General features: G+C 46.1%; 1 long non-coding RNA gene across 1 annotated transcript; it reads right to left on the bottom strand.

The window, feature by feature from the left end:
- Positions 1–240: 240 nt before the first annotated feature.
- LOC125940935 (uncharacterized) lies at positions 241–16,371 on the bottom strand. Its single transcript, XR_007464092.1, has 2 exons — positions 15,922–16,371; positions 241–460 (listed from the first exon to the last, which is right to left on the bottom strand). It is a non-coding gene; the product is annotated as an uncharacterized LOC125940935 (long non-coding RNA).
- Positions 16,372–22,395: the final 6,024 nt, after the last annotated feature.

Genomic DNA, 22,395 nt, shown 5'->3' with positions numbered 1-22,395 from the left:
ATCGTGTTGGGCGTTATAGTAGGTCGGCTTATTCTTATTAAAAAGGCAGGAACCAGAGGTCAGAAGGAAATTTTCAATGAGTCGACCTCTCGCGTCGCATCGCGAGTCTCCCCACAACGTGTTGTGAGCATTAAAATCTCCCACGAGAATGTAAGGTTCGGGAAGCTGGTCAATGAGGTTATGAAATTCAGTTTTTCCGAGAATATAATTTGGGGGCATGTATATAGAACATACTGTGACCAATTTATTGAAAAGAATTGCCTGAATTGACACTGCCTCAAGGGCCGTCTGAAGGGGTACATGTTGACAAGCTACGGACTTGTCTACAACTATTGCTACACCACCGGACGACGCAAGAGCGTCGTCTCGGTCTTTCCTGAAAATGGCGTATTGCCGGAGAAAGTTGGATTGTGTAGATTTAAGGTGTGTCTCTTGAACACACAGCACCTTAGGATTAAACCTGTGTAGGATTTCTTTAACGTCATCGAGGTTGTGTAGGAGTCCTCTGACGTTCCAATGTATTATTTGTGTATTCATGTTGAAAGTGTTTTTTGTGCTGTGCGTTTAAGAGACTAACTTAACTTACAGAGCCCTTGTCGGGCCCTGTGATGCGGGCTTTTTCTTTTTTGGAGCGATCGCGAGATTCTCGCGGCTCCTTAGGCGCAATTGGCGCCGTCTGGCTGGTTGTTGTGTCCATAGCCTCTTGCGAGGCGCTGGACACGCGCTCTTGCGAGCGGTTGGTTTGACGAGAAGGCCTCGCCTCGAGGGACGAGGCCCTGGAGGCCACCAGCGCGGAGGTCGATGGCCCCTTCTTGTGAGTTGGCGGAGCAGCGCTAGCTGCAGCCGCCGAGGGGGCGGACGGCGTCACTGCCGGCTCACTGTGTGTGGGCCGGACAGCCGCCGGAAACCGTTGCGACGCTGCCCCCTGACGCGCCACTTCGGCAAAAGTGTTCTTTGGCAGGTATGACACCCGCCTTCGTGCCTCTTTGAACGATATATTTTCTTTGACTTTGATTGTGACAATTTCTTTTTCTTTTTTCCACGACGGGCAGGACCGCGAGTAGGCGGCATGCTCGCCGTCGCAGTTGACACATTGCAGTTTGTTTTCGCAGGATTCGGATGCGTGTTCGTGGGCACATTTCGCACAGGTGAGGCGGCCACGACAGTTCTGCGAACTGTGGCCAAATCTTTGACACTTAAAGCAACGGAGAGGGTTCGGAATGTAGGGCCTGACTTTGATCTTGATGTATCCTGTCTCTATGGTCTCGGGCAAAACACTTGTACCGAATGTGAGAATAATGTGTTTCGTTTGGATCTCTTTGCCATCTCGCCTCATCTTAATTCGTTTTACATTGATCACATTTTCATCTCTCCAGCCTTCTAGAAGTTCAGCTTCTGTTAGGTCCATTAGATCGTCATCTGAGACGACACCACGAGTGGTGTTCATCGTGCGGTGCGGGGTCACTGTTATTGGTATTTCGCCAAAAGACACTAGGGTATGTAACTTGTCATGTTGTTTTTTGTCGCGGAGTTCCAGCAGGAGATCTCCACTTGCCAACTTTGTAGCCTTGTAGCCTGGTCCTATGGTCTCGGTGAAACATTTCGCAACGAGAAAGGGTGATGCAACTCTTACGCTCTTGTCTGGCTTCTCACTATGAATAACGTGAAAGCGCGGAAAAATTTCTGTTTTTTGGCCAAAAATTGGAATGCTTCGGTGCGCCCCCGTTTCTGGCGGCGATCAGGAAGTGCGGGAAAGGAACTATCCATGTATGCGGAATTTGTTTCGGCGGTGGCGCCAGCCATCCACCATGGAGCCCAACTAGGGGACGCTGCAGAATCTGTAAAGGACAGGTCCTGCAAATGCCAACTGTATGCCACCACTATAACCAAATATGGAATATCCAAGGTTGGCTACCCACACAAGGTTAACCCTCGCTGCCAAGAAGATTGGAAGTAATATAGAAGAGTAGAAAACAGGAGAGATGGAAATTGAGAGAGAAAGATGAAGGTTGGAGGGAGAGAGAGACAGGAAAAGGCAACTACCGATTTCCCACGGGTGGGTCAGTCCGGGGGTGCCGTCTACGTAAAGCCGAGGCCAAAGGGGTGTGTTGCCTCTGCTGAGGAGCCTTAAAGGTCCAAACACTCAGCGTTGGCTCAACCCCCAGGATCCCCTTTTCCCCGGACACGGCTAAGCCGCGCACGGTTAGACGCTGGAGGGTCCAACCCTCGTGTGCTCGGGTACGTGGTGGCGCAACTCACCAAACGCCTGCTTGCGCAGCGCCCCTGCGGGGAGTGCATATATTAGACTTCGTGCAACCAACTGAGAATCCGGTGACACCTTGGAATGATCAGCACTGTTGAAACTTAAACACATGACACAAAAGCCTCAGTGTGTTCAACCGAAACGAAACGAGACCATTCTACTGATTTCTTCAAGTTTACTTCACATACGCCTTGAAGTGGACGGACAGAACCTGCGAGGTTTTGTCGACAGTGGAGCTTCAATATCAATACTCAAGAGAAGCAGGGCAAATGCAGAAGGCATATTCACAGGCAGATCAGTCCTTGTACGAGGTTATGACGGTCCTGAAAGGGAACACTGCGAATGGATAAGTTGAAGGCTCAAATATCAGTCGCAGTACGTGGGAGTTCTTGCATTGGTGAGAGAAGGTGTCGAATACGACTTCCTTCTCTCTCACTCAGACATGAAACTCTTGAAGTAAACATTCATTGGCATACACTGTGTCTGTAAGCCCCGATGAAAAGAATTCTAAACCTTTGACTGATGCAAAGCGAATCCGCAGGCCGAAAATGGAGAGAGTATTCAGAAATTTTACCCGGAATTGTTCTGCTTGAGAGGCTATCCTCTTGGTAGCACCAAGTTTGAAGTCTCCTTTAAACTACACGATGCTGGTATAGTCGAGAAAAAGTCATACAACTTATCGAGAGAAAAGACATGGCTGAAAGACGAGCTTCAAAAGATATTAGATGCTGATATCATCCGTCCATCTGTATCACCGCCCATCTGTATCGCCAATCACCATCGCCTCAAAAGAAGACGGTAGCCTCAGGCTGTGCACTGACTATAGAGCGACCAACAATCGGACGCATCTGATCTCATTTCCAATTATTCGAATAGACAGCATCACTGACAAAACAGGTGGCTGTACCTGGTTTTCCAGGATAGATCTGTGCAAAGGCTTCTGGCAAATGCCACTTCAAGAAGAAACCAAGCAATACCCCGCCTTTGTGACTCCATTTGATATTTATGAATGTAATCGTCTTCCATTTGGTTCGAAAAACACGCCAACTTGGTTTCAGAAGATGATGAATACAGTTCTGAACCCTTTTATTGGTCACTTCTGCAATTTATATGTAGATAACATCATTGTATGCTCTAAGATTGAGCAGCAACATGAACACCTAGCGCATGTTCTCACTGCCTTGTCCGAAGCCATGCTCAAGGTGAATTTCAAGCAGAGCGAGTTGTTTAAAAAGAAAGTCCCTTTTTTGGTTCTTGTATAGGATGGTGTCACTAAGAATACCAGAGTCCGGGCGTGCATCGCTAAGCTTGTGAAACCATCTGACGTCCATTCACATCACGTATTTTGGGACTAGCCGGCCATTTCACAGCATTTATTCGAGACTGCTACTGAAACACGGTGGTTAATGAAGTTGACGCTGCAAGTTGTACCATTTAAATGGACAGAAGAATGCGATTATGCGTACGAAGAGCTGGTACAGATAACTTCTTCTGACCCCATGCTTTGCCTTCCGGACTTTTCGCTTCCATTTGAGCTAAATACAGATGCGTCGCATCATGGAACGGGAGCAGTTCTGTATCAACGAGACTCCACCCGGGCAACCAATCAGCAGCTTCGCGTGGTGGATTACTACAGTAACACTTTCACCAAGACGCAAGTAAACTACAGAACAACTGACTAAGAAGCTCCTGCTGTCCTAAATGCCATTCTGTACTTCCACTCCTTCTTAGAAGGAACAAAATTCAAGATTTATACTCATCAGGAAGCACTAACACACCTTTCTAAGTTGGTAGAACTGAAAGCAAAATATTCAGGAGCCTGTAGAAGGCACGGTGTTCTCTTTTGCTCGCGATCCGGCATTTACTGTATCATTCCCATCAGGAGAGCTCTACTAAACAAGTCATCAAAAAATCACATTTATGCCGAAAAATAGCCGTTTTAAAATCGCAATTTTTTTTTTGAGCGGGACTATTTCTATAGTTGTACCCGACTATAGTCCTAGTGTTTTTAATAGTCTCAGTTCTTTTAACGGATGTTGGTTTGCTACATGTTATACACTCAAGAGATCCGTAACACAGCCTCTTGGGAATGCTGCTGCTGCGATAGTATTTGGGGCACATGCTTCCCTGTGCATGAATTCAAGGGCCCGGGTGAGGCATAAGTGCTACTTGCATGCACTGACAGCTTGATCTTCAGATCACTCCGCAACATATATTTGATGGCCCTAACACAACTAATTTCTTATAATCATATTTCAGCAGATATACATTTTATACATTTATACAGCGACTCATTTCTGGCCCCTTCTCAGCCACATTACGTTACATTCTTGACTTCATAAATCATTGTTAACTCATTGCATCATGGATTCATGGGTTTGGCGCTCTTTGGCCAGAACTGGACATTGTGATAAACAACACAACTGTTAATCAGTCACCAATGGATTCTGATGAAAAAGTAGCGTAATGGGATACCAACCCTCGCCCTTCGTGATTTAAACTTTAATGAGTAAGCATTAGAAGTGCCAAAGGGGGCAAACGTGTATATATGTCAATTGTGCGAAGTCGGTTAGAGGTTTGTGAAGCCGGCTAGATGGTAGAGGGAGACACAGGATGAGAGAACTTACAAGAGCTTACCAATGGGGTAGCTTAGAACGGCGTTGGCGGTATGGAAGCCTCTTGAACTTTCAAGGAAAGAGCGAGAGTAGCGGAGTTGCGAATGGGAGCTCTAGACAGGGAAATCGCAAGGGCAGTGCTGCTTAAGCGCCATCTTCTCAGTCTGATCCAGAGCACCGTTAGTACGACTTTGCTCCTTTAAGAGGCAGGACGTGTGTCTAGTGAGCTAAAACTTATTGAGACGCTGAAGAGGCGCGACGTAATGATAACGCATTTCTCTGACATATGCTGTTTAATCGCCCCTGACTTCTTTTTGGGAAAGCTTTCCACAAAAAGGAACGTAGGCTAGGCTTGACGTTGTACCACTGCCATAAAGCCAAACATCCTGAAGGGTGATAAAAAATTTTTAGCCTCGGAGCTTGTCTCTCATCAACCATGCATCTGAAGCCAAAGCGCATGAAGGTGATCTTGGGGCCGCCATGGTCCCTGCTGTATGTTGCAGGAAGAGAAAGAGGACGTTGTTTGCTTCAGGGGGATTTACACTTGTAAGACGGTCCGGCGATTTCTCCGCCCAAGTGCTTCCTTTCAAGAAAGTTTGTCACTGTTCAGAAACACAGAAATAGACGGCTGGAGAACAAGACAATGAACACAGCGTGTTGGAAAAGGGCACAAGCCGGCACCCTGTGGTGCCTCATAAGCACGGTACCACGCTGCGCAGCCCACCCCTTGAGACAAAGTCCTGCAATGAATCTGCAAAGGGGAAAAAAGCAACGGCTAAGTCCATATAACTTAAAAGCTTCAGGAGGAGCTGAGACATCTCCCTCCTTAATCTCCGGTGCCCACGAAAAAAAAAAACGTTGGGTCGAGCATCCTAGCTTTTGGAGAGCCTAGACGCTGGAGTGCGGCAAAATCATTTTATTTAACCATCATCATCGTCAGCCTATGTATATGTCCACCGCAGGACGAAGGCCTGTCTCTGCGATATCCCATTACCCCTGTCTTGCGCAAGCTGATTCCCATTTGCGCCTGCAAATTTCCTAACTTCATCATACCACCTAGTTTTCTGCCGTCCTCGACTGCGCTTCCCTTCTCTTCGGTATCCATTCTGTACGTCTAATGGTCCACCGGTTATCCATCCTACGCATTGTATGGCCTGCCCAGCGCCCCGTTTTCTTCTTAATTTCAAGTAGAATATCGGCTATGCCCATTTGCTCTCTGATCCACAGCGCTCTCTTCCTGTCTCTTAAGGTTACGCCTAACACTTTTCGTTCCTTCGCTCTTTGTGTGGTCCTATCCTTGTTCTCGACCTTCTTTGTTAACCTCCAAGTTTCCGCCCAATATGTTAGTACCGGTAGAATGCAACGATTGTACACTTTTCTTTTCAACGACAGTAGTAAGCTCCCAGTCAGGATTTGGCAATGTCTGCCGTATGCACTCCAACCCAATTTTATTCTTCCGTAAATTTCTTTCTCATGATCAGGGTCCCCTGTGAGTTATTGACGTAGATAAACGTACTCCTTTACAGACTCTAGAGGCTGACTGGTGATCCTGAATTCTGGTTCCCTTGCCAGGCTATTTAACATTATCTTTGTCTTCTGCATATTAATCTTCAACCCCACTCTTACACTTTCTCCGTTAAGGTCCTCAGCCATTTGCTGTAATTCAGCCCCATTGTTGCTGAATAGGACACTGTCATCTGCAAACCGAAGGTTGTTGAGATATTCGCCGTTGATTCTCACTCCTAAGCCTTCCCGGTCTAAGAGCTTGAATACTTCTTCTAAGCATGCAGTGAATAGCTTTGGAGAGATTGTGTCTCCTTGCCTGATCCCTTTCTTGATAGGCAAGCTTCTACTTGTGTAAAACCAAGGTAACTGAGGAATCCTTGTAGATATTTGCCAAGATATTCGCGTATGCCTCCTGTACTTCTTGACTACGCAATGCCTCTATGACTGCTGGTATCTCTGCTGAGTGAAATGCCTTTTCATAATATATAAAAGCCATATAGAGAGGTTGATTGTATGCCACATATTTCTCGACTACCTGATTGATGACATGGACACGATACATCGTAGAATATCCCTTCCTGAATACAGCCTGCTCTCTTGGTTGACTGAAGGCAAGTGTTGCTCTGATTCTATTCGAAATTACCTTGATGAATATTTTATACAACACTGAAGGCAGCTAATGGGTCTATAATTCTTCAATTCTTCAACGTCTCCCTTCTTATGAATTGTTATAATGTTGGCGTGCTTCTAGCTCTCTGGCACCCTTGAAGTTGTGAGGCATTGCGTATAAAGGTCCGCAGGCTTTTCAAGCATGATATCTCCTCCATCGGATTAAATCGACTGTTATCCCATCTCCTCCGTCAGCTTTCACCTGGTCATGTCTTGCAAGGACCTTCTAACTTCACCGCTAGTTATAGAAGGAGCCTCTGTATCCTGTTCATCACTACTTCGAATGAAAGTAGCTTGGCTGCTCTGGGAACTGTCCAGGTCAGTATAGAATTCTTCCGTTGCTTTTAGTGTCATCGAAATTGCTGATGTATTACCCTGCTTATCTTTCAGTGCATACATCTTGCCTTGTCCTATGCCAAGTTTTCTTCTCACTGATTTCATGCGGCGTCCATTTTTTACTGCTTCCTTAATCTTTCGCGCGTTGTAATTTCGAATATCCCTTACTTTCTTCTTCTTGGTCAGTTCTGACAGTTCAGCGAATTCTATCTGATCTCTCGAGTTTTCCACTTTCATGTTTTGTTGTTTCTTTACTAGGTCCTTTGTTACTTGGGAGAACTTACCTACTGGTTGCCTCGGTGCCTCACCTCCCACTTCTATGGCTGCTTCTGGGATCAGTCTAGTTACGGTTTCAGTAATTACCTCTATGTTATCTTCATCTTCCTGTTCTAAAGCTGCATATTTGTTTGCGAGCGAGCACCAGCCTGAACTGGTCTGGTTTTACATTTACTGCGTCTAGGTTGGCGTGTTTTTTTATTAATTTTACTCTTTCTCTCTTCAAATTAAGAGAAATCCTAGACCTAACAGTCACTGCACTTTACCCTACCTAACACTTCTACATCCTGCACTATGCTGGGGTCGGTAGAGAGTATTAAATCTATTTCATTCCTTGTTCTTCCATTAGGGCTTTTCAAGGTCCACTTCCTGTTGCTGCGCTTCCTGAAGAAAGTGTTCATTATTCGGAGCCTATTCGTTGCCGCGAATTCTACCAACATCTCTCCTCTAATGTTCCTAGAATCGATGCCGTAGTTGCCAATTGCTTGCTCGCCAGCCTGCTTTTCCCCCACTTTTGCATTGAAGTCGTCCATGAGTACAGTATACTGAGTTTGCACCTTTCTCATGGCTAATTCAACATCTTCATAAAAGTGTTCTATTTCTTCATCATTGTGACTGGAGGTTGGGGCGTAGGCTTGTACTGCCGTCATTCTATACCTTCTATTCAACTTTAATACGACGACCGCTAGCCTTTCAATAATGCTGTAGAATTCATCAATTATGCCCGCTATGTCCTTATGGACTCGACATCCTGCCCCAAATTCTCTCTTATCTGGAAGACCTCTGTAGGAGAGGACGTGGCCGTTAGTGAGCACTGTGTAAGCCGCACCAGTTCTTCTAACCCCAATAAGGCCAATAATATCCCAGGCAATGCCTGATAATTCCTCAAATAGCCCTGCTAAGCTAGCCTCACTCGAGAGGGTGCGCGTGTTGAACGTGGTGAGGTTCAGATTCCAGTGGCGGCCTATCCGGGCCCCGTAGGGTGCCTCGATGCCAGCGCCGCCGTTCAGGGTGGTGCCATCCTTTGACCGCACCCGCGCCGCCGCTTTCTCGCTGCGACGCCATCTCGAGTCACAGCGAGCGGTTGCGAGTGCTTGGTGCCGGTGCTTAGTTCGAGACACAGTGCGCGCGGATGCTTCGCTGACGCTTCTACTTGCTGGACAGTGTTCAGCCGCATGAATGACAAGCTTGCCAAGTGCATCGAGTCGACATGACGGGCTGTTGTCGTTGTTTACGCTTCCCCCGGGACCCAGAGCGAAGGAAGAGATGGGAAGCCCAAGTAAAGCGGTATCACTGGAAGGCAACGGATAGCTCCTACATTTGCGAGGTAAGTGTCAAGAAAGTTTAGACTATCGCATCGTGTTTTTCATTTAAATAAGAAAGTATTCTCTGATTCTCGCTCACGTACCTACGTTCGCTCAAGAACTAAGCACTGCACTGATGCTGAGTAGCCTATGGTTTGCGAGCGCGCGTCGCATAGGCTTTTGCCGTTTGGATCGGCGCAGTCTATGCGAGTAGTACCCTTATTTTAAGAACTGACGAAAATTCTTCGCCGCGAAATAGCCTTACATTAGCTACAAATAGTCATGTAAACCACCTATTTTACTTTATCACGGGAAGCACACATCGTGTGTCTCTTTTCTTTTTTTTTCCCTCAGTTTCTTTTTTCGCTACTCGTTGTTTGGGACTAAAGAACGCAGTGCTTCTTCTGGGGAGAGCGGCTGTTGTGTACGTGGCAAGCGAAGCATTGTGATTTTCTCTATTCTCAGCAGATATCTTGCGGATCTCAGGTTGTTACGTTATATAGCTGATTTTTTAGACGAATATATTTGTAGCGTGGTGCTCGTAAACCGATGGTCATTCGTGCTCATTCCGGATCGTAGTGGGTACTGTGACGCTCTTTAAATGCCTGTGCACGGTATGCCCAGGTGTAGTAGAGTTAAGGGGCATCATGGGACCAAAATGTTTCGGCGCTTTCTGGCATGGTGTCTGTTGTAGCCTGTGCATTTCTTCGAAACGTGTGAAGCGAGGTACTACAGCATTACTTCTGCGAAAATTTATTTTTAAGCACTGTAATGGGTTCTCTGTATTTACAAGGCAACTTTTCATATCAATAATCACTTTTGTTGTTTTACTTGTACTTAGAAACACTTTGAAGAGGACCAGTACGAGGGAAATCGACAGGATGGGCGCCGTCTGTTAGAAAACAGCCCTACATCATCATGGACTATATTTTCGAAGTGAAAAACATTGCTAATCTGTATTTGACTGTCTTAGTTTCATTTACGGTTTTTGTACGCGATATGTATGCAGTGTTGTTTATTTTTTCAATATAGTTACCAGTGTTCTAATGGTTATTTATAAAATGTTCTGTACTCGCCATCGATGTGTTTGGCTGATGCGACGTATTCGATGGTAGCTGATGTATTCTGGCTGGATATCTTGATTAATATTACCCGCGGTTGCGTTTTCTTGTTTGCATTCTTGTTTTCGATTTATATTGTGTGTAATAAGGTTGATGTACTCACTTGAACCCCCCCCCCCATGTAATGAATAAATTAAAAAAAAACTCTCACTATCCCGCATTGTGTGTCGAGCCTACTTTGCGAATTTTTTTTTATCTCGTCTTTCAACATAACCTTCAGGCGCCACACAGTACATATAATTTTTCATGTACATATCTCTTTCATGATTGATTGTACTAGACATTATAAGTAAATGTATTTTGTGCATCGTTTCGTTTCTTGTGTGTACTACGCAAGATTGACACAGACAAGTTACGCTACATGTTTCTCTACAGCACTAACTAAACCTTATTTTCACATCGCAGTTATTTTTACACCAGCTTAATCCTGTCAGCACACAGTTTTGTGGGCAAAAAAAAAGCAAAATTGCGCGTAGATATTATCAAATAATTGCAACGAACGCGAAGAGCACGCGCACCGCAAGGGAAACTAACCGCCATGGCCGAGTGGCTGGCTACGGTAAAGGAGGCGTGACGTGTAAACCAAAATACAAAAGCGAAAAAGAAAAACTTCCACACACAGGGGGTCGCAAACCTTATACACCAAGCATCGAAGCGCAAAAAAAAATTGTCCGTATTTCAAACATACACACAGCATATTAAATGTAAATTGAATTAGGCAACTTGGAGCATGTTCCCGGCGCCAGACATTTACGTGTTGGACCTTCGACGAGTTAACGGCTATTGGTTATAAAGATCTGCAGATGCGATACCGATAAAAAAATTCTCATCAAGGCAAAGCACTTGGAAGTGCGCCGCGAGTAACACTATTTATGAACGCAAGCGTAGCTGAGTCTCAGCTCGTGTGACTCAATATGGCGGCGCCAGTGGGGTTGTCTCCAGCCTGGACGGCGACTGCTGGGCATCGAGGCACCCTAGCGCCACTAGATTCTTAGCTCCCTCTGCCGCGTCGCAGGTCTTACCGCCGCCTTGGTCAGGTGCTCCGCAGCAGCTGGGGACTGAGGGCCATGCGTATTTGAAGTAGTCATGAGGGAAGTAGCGGCCGAATACTCCACCAGGGAGGCCAATTCCTGTTCTGGTGAGGCAGCGACTTTGTCGAGGCTTAGTGATCCTTCCTAATTTGGTTGCACCTCGACTAGTATAGCTCCACTAGCTCTCGGTAATATTATGTGCCGGTGTCAGACGCCACTCCATGCCTGAAAATGTAAACGAATGGATAGTTGGGCGAGTTGGTACGGTAACATATTCTTTTGCAGTATATTTCTTGTACACAGGGCTCTTTTCAATGTGAAACCTTTAACCTTTCTAGTGAAGCTCATGTTGCTTCTTTGATTACACTAACTGTTTGCAAAGCCAGAACCGATGATTGTTGGAGTTTAGTGGCGCAAGGGCCAGGTATGGCCAAAGAGCGCCATGACAGTATTCGTATCAAGACGATGGTAATGGCTTGTTAGTGGTAGATGAATAGGGAATTATATGAAGATTAGATGTGGCATGGCTGTAAAGGGGCCTAAAATCAGTCGCTGTAAAGTGCGTAAAATCTATAAGTGATAAGATTATGGCAATGAGTGATTATGAGTACTATGGACATGAACAATGCATTGCAAAAGAATGACACGAGTTACAAAAAATTTAAGAGACAAGAATTGGCCAGAAGCACAAGTGCCTAAACAGAGCCCTTGAAACACAAGGGCCTGGAGGCATGTGCAGTTAAAAAACTATCGCAGCAACATCCTCTAGAGAGAGGATGCACTACGAACTTGATGATGTGTGGTGTTTTATGGCGCAAGGGCCAGTTATGGCCAAAGAGCGCCATGCCTTTGTTTGTGGGTGTGCAGTGGAGCGATGAATTCTGAGAAATAGATGAAGTGTGGCTGTAAAGGGGCCTAAAAAATAATCGCTGTAAAATGCGTAAAATATACATGCACTAAAATCATGGCAATGACTAATGAGGTGTATTATGAAATGGAGAATGCATTGAGAAAGAATGACACGATATTTAAGGTATTGAAGATGTAGTAATTGGAAAGAAGCACTACTGCCTAAACAGAGCCCTTGAACCACAAGGGCCTGGAGGCATGTGCTTATACAAAACTACTATCACAGCAGCATCCTCTGGAGGGAGGATGCGCTATGAATTTATTGGGCTGATAACATGTAGCACAACATCGTTCAAAAAGCCGAGGATTGCTTTGGCGTTAAAAAGTGGTTCTTCACCAATAAACATCATGGGATGAAGAGGGATATGATAGCGGTATGCTACAGGAAAATATTTTCTTCTCTCCGTTTCGGCTTCCCGACACTCCAGCAGGACGTGGAGCACGGTCAGCCTCTCACCACATCTACCACAGGTTGGTGGTTCATCACCAGTGAGCAAAAAATTGTGGGTGCCGTACGTGTGTCCTATTCTGAGACGACAGAATAGGACATCAATTCGTCGTGTTTTCGTAGCTGAGGGCCAGAAACCTAACTGTGGTTTAATCATGTGAAGTTTATTATTTGTTTCAGCGTCCCACAAGTGTTGCCAGTGGCTTCGTAGCTTCTTTCGCAAGAAAGGTTTCAAGTCTGTTGCAGGAACAGCAGTTGTAGGGTTAATAGCCTGAGATGTAACTGATGTGGCCATTTGATCTGCTCGAACATTACCCTCAATGCCTCTATGACCCGGTACCCAGCATAAAATCACATGCTGGTTAGATATATACGCTTTACACAGAATGGAATAGAGCTCATTAAGTACAGGGGTTTTGTGTTTACAGAGTGATTGCAATGCTTTCACAACACTTTGCGAGTCCGTAAATATGATAGTCTTTTTGACTTTTGATTTCATTATAAACTTTATAGCCGATAATATTGCATAGGCCTCAGCCGTAAAGATACTTGTCTCCGGGTGCAGTACACCGGTTTCCGAAAACGATGGACCGATGGTTGCATAATAAACCCCGGCATGTGACCTAGAAGCGTCCGTGTAAAACTCTGTACACGAGTACTTGGATTGAAGCTCTAGGAAATGCATTTTAATGTGCGCCTCTGGAGCGTCTTTCGTGACCTCTACGAACGATGTGTCGCAGTCTATGATCTGCCACTGCCACGGCGGTAACAATTTAGCAGGAGTCATAGGACGATGTTCAAGCACTGGAACACCCATTTGCTCACTACGATTCCTTACACGTAAAGAGAACGGTTTCCTCGCTGCAGGTCGGTTATGGAAGAGTGCAGCGGCGGTCATATCGTTTATGGTGGAATAAGAAGGATGTTCGTTGTTTGCTTGTACTGTCAGAAAATATACGAAACTGCTATATGAGCGCTGCAGATGGAGTGACCACTGGTTCGACTCTACATAGAGACTCTGGATCGGGCTTGTTCGGAAAGCACCGGTCGCGAGGCGGATACCCAAATGGTGAATGGGGTCTAGTATTTTTAATGCACTTGGCGTTGCGGAGTTATAAACTATAGCTCCGTAATCAAGGCGCGAGCGGACAAGACTGTTGTACAAGTTTAGGAGGCATTTTCGATCACTACCCCATGTTGTGTGCGAGAGAATTTTTAAAAGGTTCATAGTCTTCAGACACTTTGTCTTCAGATATTTAAGATGGGGGATGAAGGTAAGCTTAGAGTCCAGAATTATGCCCAGGAATTTATGTTCACTGCTCATGGATAGTTGCTCTCGATTGATCGTGAGATTTGGTACCGGTGTCACGCCTCTTTTGTTTGAGAAGAGTATGCATGTACTTTTCTGTGTATTTATTTTGAACCCATTTACATCCGCCCATTTAGACAATTTGTTTAATCCAAGCTGCACCTGTCGTTCACAGATAGCGATGTTACATGATTTGAAACCTATCTGTACATCATCGACGTACACAGAATAAAACATGCTGCGTGGAATCACAGTATGCAGGGAGTTCATTTTTACAATGAAGAGTGTGCAACTAAGTACACCCCCTTGCGGCACGCCAGCCTCCTGGGTGAATGTTCTAGATAAAACATTGCCCACTCTTACGCGAAACGTGCGGTTAGACAAGTAGCTTTCGACTGTATTTAACATATTTCCGCGGAACCCCATCGCAGAAAGATCTCGCAGAATTCCGAAGCGCCATGTCGTGTCGTACGCTTTCTCTAAATCTATAAATACAGAAAGTAAAAACTGTTTATGAATAAATGCATCTCTGATGTTTGCCTCGATGCGAACAAGGTGGTCTATTGTCGACCTACCTTCTCGGAAGCCACACTGGAAGGGGTCTAGTATTTTGTTATTTTCTAGGAAACTGATTAAACGCCGGTTTATCATTTTTTCATACAGCTTGCACAGGCAGCTCGTTAGTGCTATTGGCCTGTAGCTGCTGGCTAAGGACGGGTCTTTGCCTTGTTTAAGTATAGGGATGACTATGGCTTCTTTCCATGAGGACGGGATACACCCAGCCACCCACATGGCATTAAACAGAGATAAGAGTGTTTTCAGTGTTTCAGGGTGTAGGTATCTAACCATTTCATACATGATACGATCACCACCTGGCGCCGAGTTGTTACAACAAGCGAGAGATGCTTTAAGTTCGGCTAAGTTAAATGGTTGATTGTAAGCCTCACTCGAAAAACCTTTGCGGTTAAGAGGCTGCCGCTCTTCGCGTTCTTTGAACTTCAGGAAAGTGTCTGTATAATGCGATTCACTTGATACATATTGAAAGTGTTCACCTAGACAATCCGCCTGATCTTCCAGGCTATCACCTTGGCTACTTACTAAGGGTAGAGGATGTGACTCCCGGCCTATTAGTTTATTTACCCTATTCCAGACTTTTGTTTCGTCGGTGTATGAATTTATACTGGCAATGTACCTTTCCCAACTGTCTCTCTTTGCACGTCGACGCGTTCTTCTGCCCTGTGACTTTGCTTGTTTAAAATTTATCAGGTTGGCTGTTGGGGAGTTGCGAAACAATCCCCAGGCTTTGTTTTGCTTTTTACGTGCTTTCTGGCATTCATCATTCCACCAAGGCAGGCGACGTTTATTAGCTAGTCCATTAGTTTGTTGTATGCACCTTTCAGCAGCGTCAATGATAAAACCTGTTATATACGCCACAGCATCGTCTATGTTAAAAGAGGCAATGTCATCACGGCTTAAATATGTTATTTGTCGGAAAAGTTCCCGGTTAGCCGAGTCAACCTTCCATCGCGGAACGCGTGGCGAGCATCTATCATGTTCTGTTAAGCCTAGCATAATTGGGAAGTGGTCGCTCCCAAAGGGGTTCTTGAGAACAGACCACTCCAGGTATGGCATTAGTGTACTCGATGCTATACTTAAGTCAATGGATGAATATGTGTTATGTGTAATGCTGTAATACGTAGGCTCTTTCTTGTTAAGTAATGATGCGCCTGAAGAAAACAGAAAATTTTCAATCAGGCGACCTCTCGCATCGCAACGTGAGTCTCCCCACAAAGTGTTATGTGCATTGAAATCTCCGACAACTATGTATGGCTCCGGAAGTTCATTTATGTAGTTTTGAAATTCAGTTTTATGTAGTTGATAATTGGGAGGGATGTATATAGAGCTGATAGTGATCAGCTTGTCAAACAACACCCCTCGGACAGCAACTGCCTCTAGGGGCGTACGAAGTTTTAATTCCCGACAGGCAATACCTCTATCGACTACAATAGCCACACCACCAGAAGACACGACTGTGTCATCGCGGTCTTTGCGAAAAATGGCGTATTGCCGGAGAAAGTTTGATTGTGTAGGTTTAAGGTGTGTCTCTTGAACACACAGCACCTTAGGATTAAACCTGTGTAGGATTTCTTTGACGTCATCGAGGTTGTGTAGGAGTCCTCTGACGTTCCACTGTATTATTTGTGTATTCATGTTGGAAGTGTTTTTTTGTGCTGTGTGTTTAAAAAAGAGACTAACTTAAAGAGCCCTTGTCGGGCCCTGTGATGCGGGCTTTTTCTTTTTTGGAGCGGTCGAGAGATTCTCGCAGCTCCTTTGGCGCTGGCTGCGCCGTCTGGCTGGAAGATGTGTCCATTGGCTCTTGCGGAGCGCTGGACACCCGCTCTTGAGAGCGGTTTGTTCGCGGTGAAGGCCTCGTCTCGAGGGACAAGGCCTTGGAGGCCACTAGCCCGGAGGTTGATGGCCCCTTCTGCTGGGGTGGCGGAGCAGCGCTAGCTGCAGCCGCCGAGGGGGCGGATGGCGTCGCTGGCAGCTCACTGTGTGTGAGCCGGACAGCCGCCGGAAGCCGCTGTGGCACTGCCCCCTGACGCGCCACTTCGGCAAAGCTGGTTTTCAGCAGGTGCAATACCCGCCTGCGTGCCTCCTTGAAAGTTACGTTTTCTTTTACCTTAATTGTCACTATTTCCTTTTCTTTTTTCCAGGATGGGCACGACCGCGAGTACGCGGCGTGCTCTCCATCACAGTTCACACAGTGAAGGGTGTTTTCACATGACTCGGCGAGGTGTTCAGTAGCACTGCATTTTGCACAAGTTTGCCGACCTCGGCAGTTCTGTGAGCTGTGCCCGAATCGCTGGCACTTGAAGCATCGCAGAGGGTTCGGTATGTACGGTTTGACCCGGAGCTTGACATATCCTGCCTCGATTGTCTCGGGGAGGACGCTTGAGCCGAAGGTGACAATAAGGTGCTTTGTTTGAATTTCTTTCCCATCGCGTCTTATCGTAATCCGTTTCACATTGATCACATTTTGCTCTTTCCATCCTTCTAAAAGTTCGGCCTCGGTTAGCTCCATCATGTCTTCATCTGAAATAACGCCGCGGATAGTGTTCATAGTTCGGTGTGGGGTCACGGTCACTGGAATGTTCCCAAAAGAGACAAGGTTCTGTAGCTTTTCATATTGCTTCTTATCATGCACTTCCAAAAGGAGGTCACCACTAGCTAGCTTCGTGGCCTTGTAACCGGGGCCTATAGAATCGCACAGACATTTCGCTACAAGGAAAGGTGAGATGACTCTGACGTTCTTTTCTGGTTTTTCAGAATGTATCACATGATACTTTGGAAAGTTTTCACGTTGAAGGCCATAAAACTGGAATACTTCGGTGCGCCCTCGCTTATGAGGGCGATCAGGGAGTTTGGGGAAACAATTCTCCATAGAAAGTAGTCAGTTTTCGGCAGCAACGCCAGTCACCCACCGTGGAGCCCAACAAGGGGACGCCGCAGGTCTTATATATAAAAACCAGCGGTCGCCAACTGTACGTTGCCGCTATAACCAAATATGTACAGCCAAGGTTGGTTGTACCACACAAGGTTAACCCTCGCTGCCAAGAATACCGGAAGTAAAAGAAGTGAGGAGGTGACAGGAAAGATTGAAAGTGAGAGGGAAAGACGAAGATTGCAGAGAGAGAGAAAGACAGGAAAAGGCAACTACCAATTTCCCCAGGGTGGGTCAGTCCGGGGGTGCCGTCTACGTGAAGCAGAGGCCAAAGAGGTGTGTTGCCTCCGCCGGGGGGCCGTAAAGGTCCAAGCACCCGGCATCGGCTCAACCCCCAGGATCCCCCTTTCCCCGAACACGGCTAAGCCACGTACGGTTAAACGCGGGAGGGGCCAACCCTCATGTGCTCGGGTCCGTGGTGTCGCAACACACCAAACGCCTGCTGACGCAGACGCCCCTGCGGGCAAGCCAGAACCGTAGCATGGTACAGTAGAATAGGCAGATGCCCTCCGGATGTCGAGGTATTGTTTGGAATCTTGAAGCCTTCAACAGGACACTCCCGAAGAATGTGCCGTATACTGAACTCGGAACTCTGGCGACAAGTGCGTTTCTTCAGGGACAAGCTACTAATAATATGCGGGGGGAGACCCTTCTTTGGATGGCCAACGAAGACGGTACCGGGAATGAACTAGGATCGCGGAGCAGACCACGGAATTCCTTTGAGCTCATGCACGTCTCTCGTTGCCTAAGAAGGACAAGCCAACAAGGGACCAAGGAAAGGTGTTGGTACTCGGCAGACAACAACTACCAGGAAGTATCAAGAATATTCTGTGCAAAGGACCCAAGTTTGCCTGTGAACCTGAATTATCACCTCCTGAAAAGATTAGCTTGTGCAGATCAATTTCACGATGGACTAGGGAAGACTTTCGACCACGATGTGTGACTGAGTGTGTAGCAATGATTTCCAAGACAGTACCCCGACAACGTAAGTCAGACAACCCAGCAAGTGTGTCGCGTTATTTCGTGGAACATCAGCTAAGGTTGGTTACCGCGGATAAAGAAGGCTTCTTCGTTGTTATTCCTGAAGATTTGTACACTCAAAAAGCTCAAAATGCTAACGATAAGAATTTTATTTCAAAAAAGACCAGCGTAAATAAAGTTAAGAAAACCGCGGTTAGATTGCTTGAGCAATTTGGCCTTGAGCGCCTCGCGTCGGGGGTAAAGAAATCTAAAGGACTACACCTTGACATATTTTTCAGCGCTAAGACACATAAGCCTGATGTACCTTTTAGAGCCATTATTTCTGAAAAAGGAACGTGGCAGTACCTTGTGTCAACCTTTTTACATAATGTGCTGGCTTCAGTTGACCTTCAAGATCCTTTCCCGATAAGACATTCTGAAGATGTTGTAGTGTTCCTAAGCGATAATAATCCAGGAAAGGGCTCGGCAATCAGTGTTGATGTAGAAGATCTTTTTTATTCGCTTCCACAAAAAGAACTTATGTGTAGTGTTAAAGAAGCGGTTACGCTCTTCAATGATGAGTTCAGGTTTACACAGCGATCTGGCATGCCGTTAGAATCTTTTTTGGAGCTTTTGTTGTTTCATCTAGACAATACTATGATAAAGTGGGGGTAGTTCAATGTATGTACAAAAATCCAGAGTTTGCATTGGCTCAAAAGTTGCACCAGTTTTGAGTGATCTGTACCTAAGTCACGTCAATAGAAAGCTACAGAACAATCTAAAGGACATGACAGTACGTACATTTCGATAGTAGATGATTACCTCGTGTTTTGTTCAAGTGATAACTACACCAAAAAAGCTACCGATATCTTAAAAGTGTTTAAAGAATGTGGTGGGGGCCTGGATTTCACGCTTGAGCTTATCCAGAATAATACTTTGCAGTTTTTAGATCTATGCCTTACTTTCCAACAGGAGCATGTCTGTTGGTGCTATTCGCCAAGGGCAAAAAAAAAACCACTACTTGATTTTTCTTCTTGCCATTCGAAACTTGTAAAACAGGGGATTGTTTATTCAGCACTTAGGTCCGCTATCGCTAAGTCATGTACAGTCAACCACAAAAGTTTGCGGACCACGCGAGCGCGTGGCCAAGAGCCTCTTCGCGACACTTCCGCTACGTCACCAGCGATCGACAGCAGCGCTACGTTGAAGACGCATCCCTCCTTAAATCTATGGCCTGTCTATTTTCGCACAGTGCGCAAACATTTTCTACCTATCTCTTTCAACGTGACGCGCTCTTTGTTAGCCAGGGCTACTTGCTTATATTTTGAGAGCAGAATATCAGTACAAGTAATCAGACAGCGTATTCTTCGGCTGTTATCAGTTCTATTTTCGCGTAGCCACGCTATTTTTTTTCGTGAGTGCGTGAGTGAGCGGTGAGGCAGCCATGGGACACAGATGCTTAGTCAGTAGGCAGAATTTTTCCGTTCCTCCCCCATCGCTAAGTGACAGTAGCGGCCGGGATTTGATCGCCTGCGCCCAGGTTTTGCTGCGCAAAGCCCGAACCACCGCGCTGCTATAGTGGTTACATTTAGAAAAATAAGAAATAATCGGGTGCGATGACTCTTTTTATAACCCTTTGCGACACGGCGTCCTCGTTTGGGGACTCGAACTTCGGAGGCGCGTCCCACGCCACGTGTTTCTTCAAATGACCTAAAACTCAGTGTGCACATTCGTGTCCTCTTCCTGATGGGACAACTAGCGGTCAGTTAACTTTATTGTCCTGCGTATTGCTGCAGATGATCACTTTGCTGGAGACACTACCATGTTAGACAATCGTTCGACGTGCCGCGTTCCAAGACCAACGTCAAGAGTATTTTTTTTCTCCGGTCGACACGAATACAACCGAAAAAGCAAGTGTGCATGCGTTTCGTGCCTAATAGTTGATTCTTTTTATGAAAGCATTGAAGCTGACGGATTTCAGAATAATTAGATAATGAGTTATACGCTAATTAATTTTTTTACTGAAACTCGCACAAAACAGCACATTGCTTCGTCTTCTTTCTTGGAATGTAATAGTGAGCGTCTTGAAATGATGCCATGCGCATTTGACGCATTTGCAGACAGTGCATCATAATTCGTGTCTGAAGGGGATGAATTTATTCACAAGACATTTACAGAAGTGTCATGAAACATAGGTCTCTCAATGATCTAGTAGGAAGTGAAATGTCCGCCGTTTTCTAGCACCTTATTGATGCGTGTGGGCATCGACTCGTACAAAGATTCAGTAATCTCCGGTCGACCGCGCAGGCTTTCCCATTCTTGTGCGATCGCTTGCCACAGCGTATCGGCCGTGCGGCCGCGGTTGGCTCGTGTGGACAGCCGTTTCTTCATCATGCCCCAGACATTTTCTATGGGATTCAAGTCGGCGCCACATGGAGGCCACTCAAGCTGGCAAACAGCATGTTCTTCTAGCAATGACTGGACGATACGTGCTTTATGGATCGGGCTGCGGTCGTGTTGAAAAAAATAGCAGCCGTCGCTGAAGGGACCGTCCAGCGCATACGGAACGAGGTGTCTAGTGATGACGTCGCAGTACCGTGACGCAGTGAAGGGCCCTTCCAGACGGACAAGGGGACCAAGGCCATCTTTGCTGATTGCTCCCCACACGCTCACGGAACACCGTCCTCCACTGGATAGAACACTCTGTGTGTAATTAGGCAGATATCTGCAAGAAATAGCATACAATTGGGTTCCAGCGGCGCGTCTAAAAATGTTGTGATTCCTCTTGCGTATGAACTTTATAATGCTGTTATAGAGTTGCAATAGAAAACGTGTAAACATCATTAGATAGTACTGAAAGACCCACTGGCAGCTTTTAATTAGCTTCAGAGTAAGTAGTACTATGAAACAATCGTTAATGTTTTCAACATAATACCACTACAGAAAAATCTCGTAATGTCCAAAAGCTCATTTTACGTGAAACATGTTGTGATGCAGAATTAGCTTCGTGAATTAACTGCCAATACACTGTAAACACACCTGCAGTTTAGTGGACGCGAAACCCGCTTCCGTTGGTCCCAGCGCGTGGAAAAAGTTGACTCGTCGCTAAAGATGACATCGCCCCATTTCTCTGTTGTCCAATCTTTCATTGCTGTAGCGAACATGAGTCGTTCTTGTAGCTGGCTGTCTGAGAGGCAGGGCTTCTGTGCTGCTACGAAAGACTGCAGGCCAAGCTCACTCAGCCTTCTTCTTACAGTCTCAGACGATACCGTGAGCGAGAGCGCTTCTCGGATATCCTCTGCACTTTGAAAAGGATCAGCCACGATGGCGGCCGTAATCAGGCGGTCCTCTTCCTCAGTCGTGGCCCTTGGACGCCCACTGCGCTCCATATCTGTGAATCTGTCATCGTCGCGGAAAGCTTGAATAATCCTATTCACGGCAGTCCGGCTCCTGTTGGTTCGGCGACAGATTTCGCGCTGAGGTATTCCCTCTATAAATAAACACACAATGTGCCTTCTTTCGTCAAGTGGAACACGCAGCGGCATCTTTCCAAATAGGCAATCACCACGTGGCCTGAAGCAAGTCTACAACGTTTTCAGCGACTGATGCGAAGATGCGCCTATGTGTGGAAGAAAATTTTCTATGCATCCGCTTGTTCTTTATTTTTGATGACAGTGACACACCTCCCTACCCTTTCTCTCAAGACGCAGAAGCAGCAACAGTCATTGGACCAAGATGCTGCCAACCAAAGTGTGCCAGTAAACGTCGCGTAAAAAAATCGTCGCAGCGCTTCGTGAAACTTATCTACCCACTGGCACACCAGTCGACAAAGGTTGCAGTGATTGCTCCGATACTGCTATCAAGCCAGATATGTGGCGGTCTTATCGCAGACAGCGCTCTGCGTCAACACAACGAACTAACAATGTCATGCACGGGAATAAAAAATTAACAGGCAGGCGAGTACCAAGAGGGCTCATATCCGGGAGAGCGCCCCTGTCGCCGCTAGGTGGCGTACCGCTAGGTGGCGCGGATAGGCAGTCTGGCACGCGCTCGCGTGGTCCGCAAACTTTTGTGGTTGACTGTACACACTGTATGCAACAAAGTTTTTCGCAACAGCTAGATAGGCTAAAGAAAGCTGGATAT

The sequence above is a fragment of the Dermacentor silvarum genome, chromosome 10, assembly GCF_013339745.2.
Source record: "Dermacentor silvarum isolate Dsil-2018 chromosome 10, BIME_Dsil_1.4, whole genome shotgun sequence".
Lineage (NCBI taxonomy): Eukaryota > Metazoa > Arthropoda > Arachnida > Ixodida > Ixodidae > Dermacentor > Dermacentor silvarum.
The sequence above is the reverse complement of the archived record's forward strand: the minus strand, read 5'-3'. Positions and strand labels throughout refer to the sequence as shown.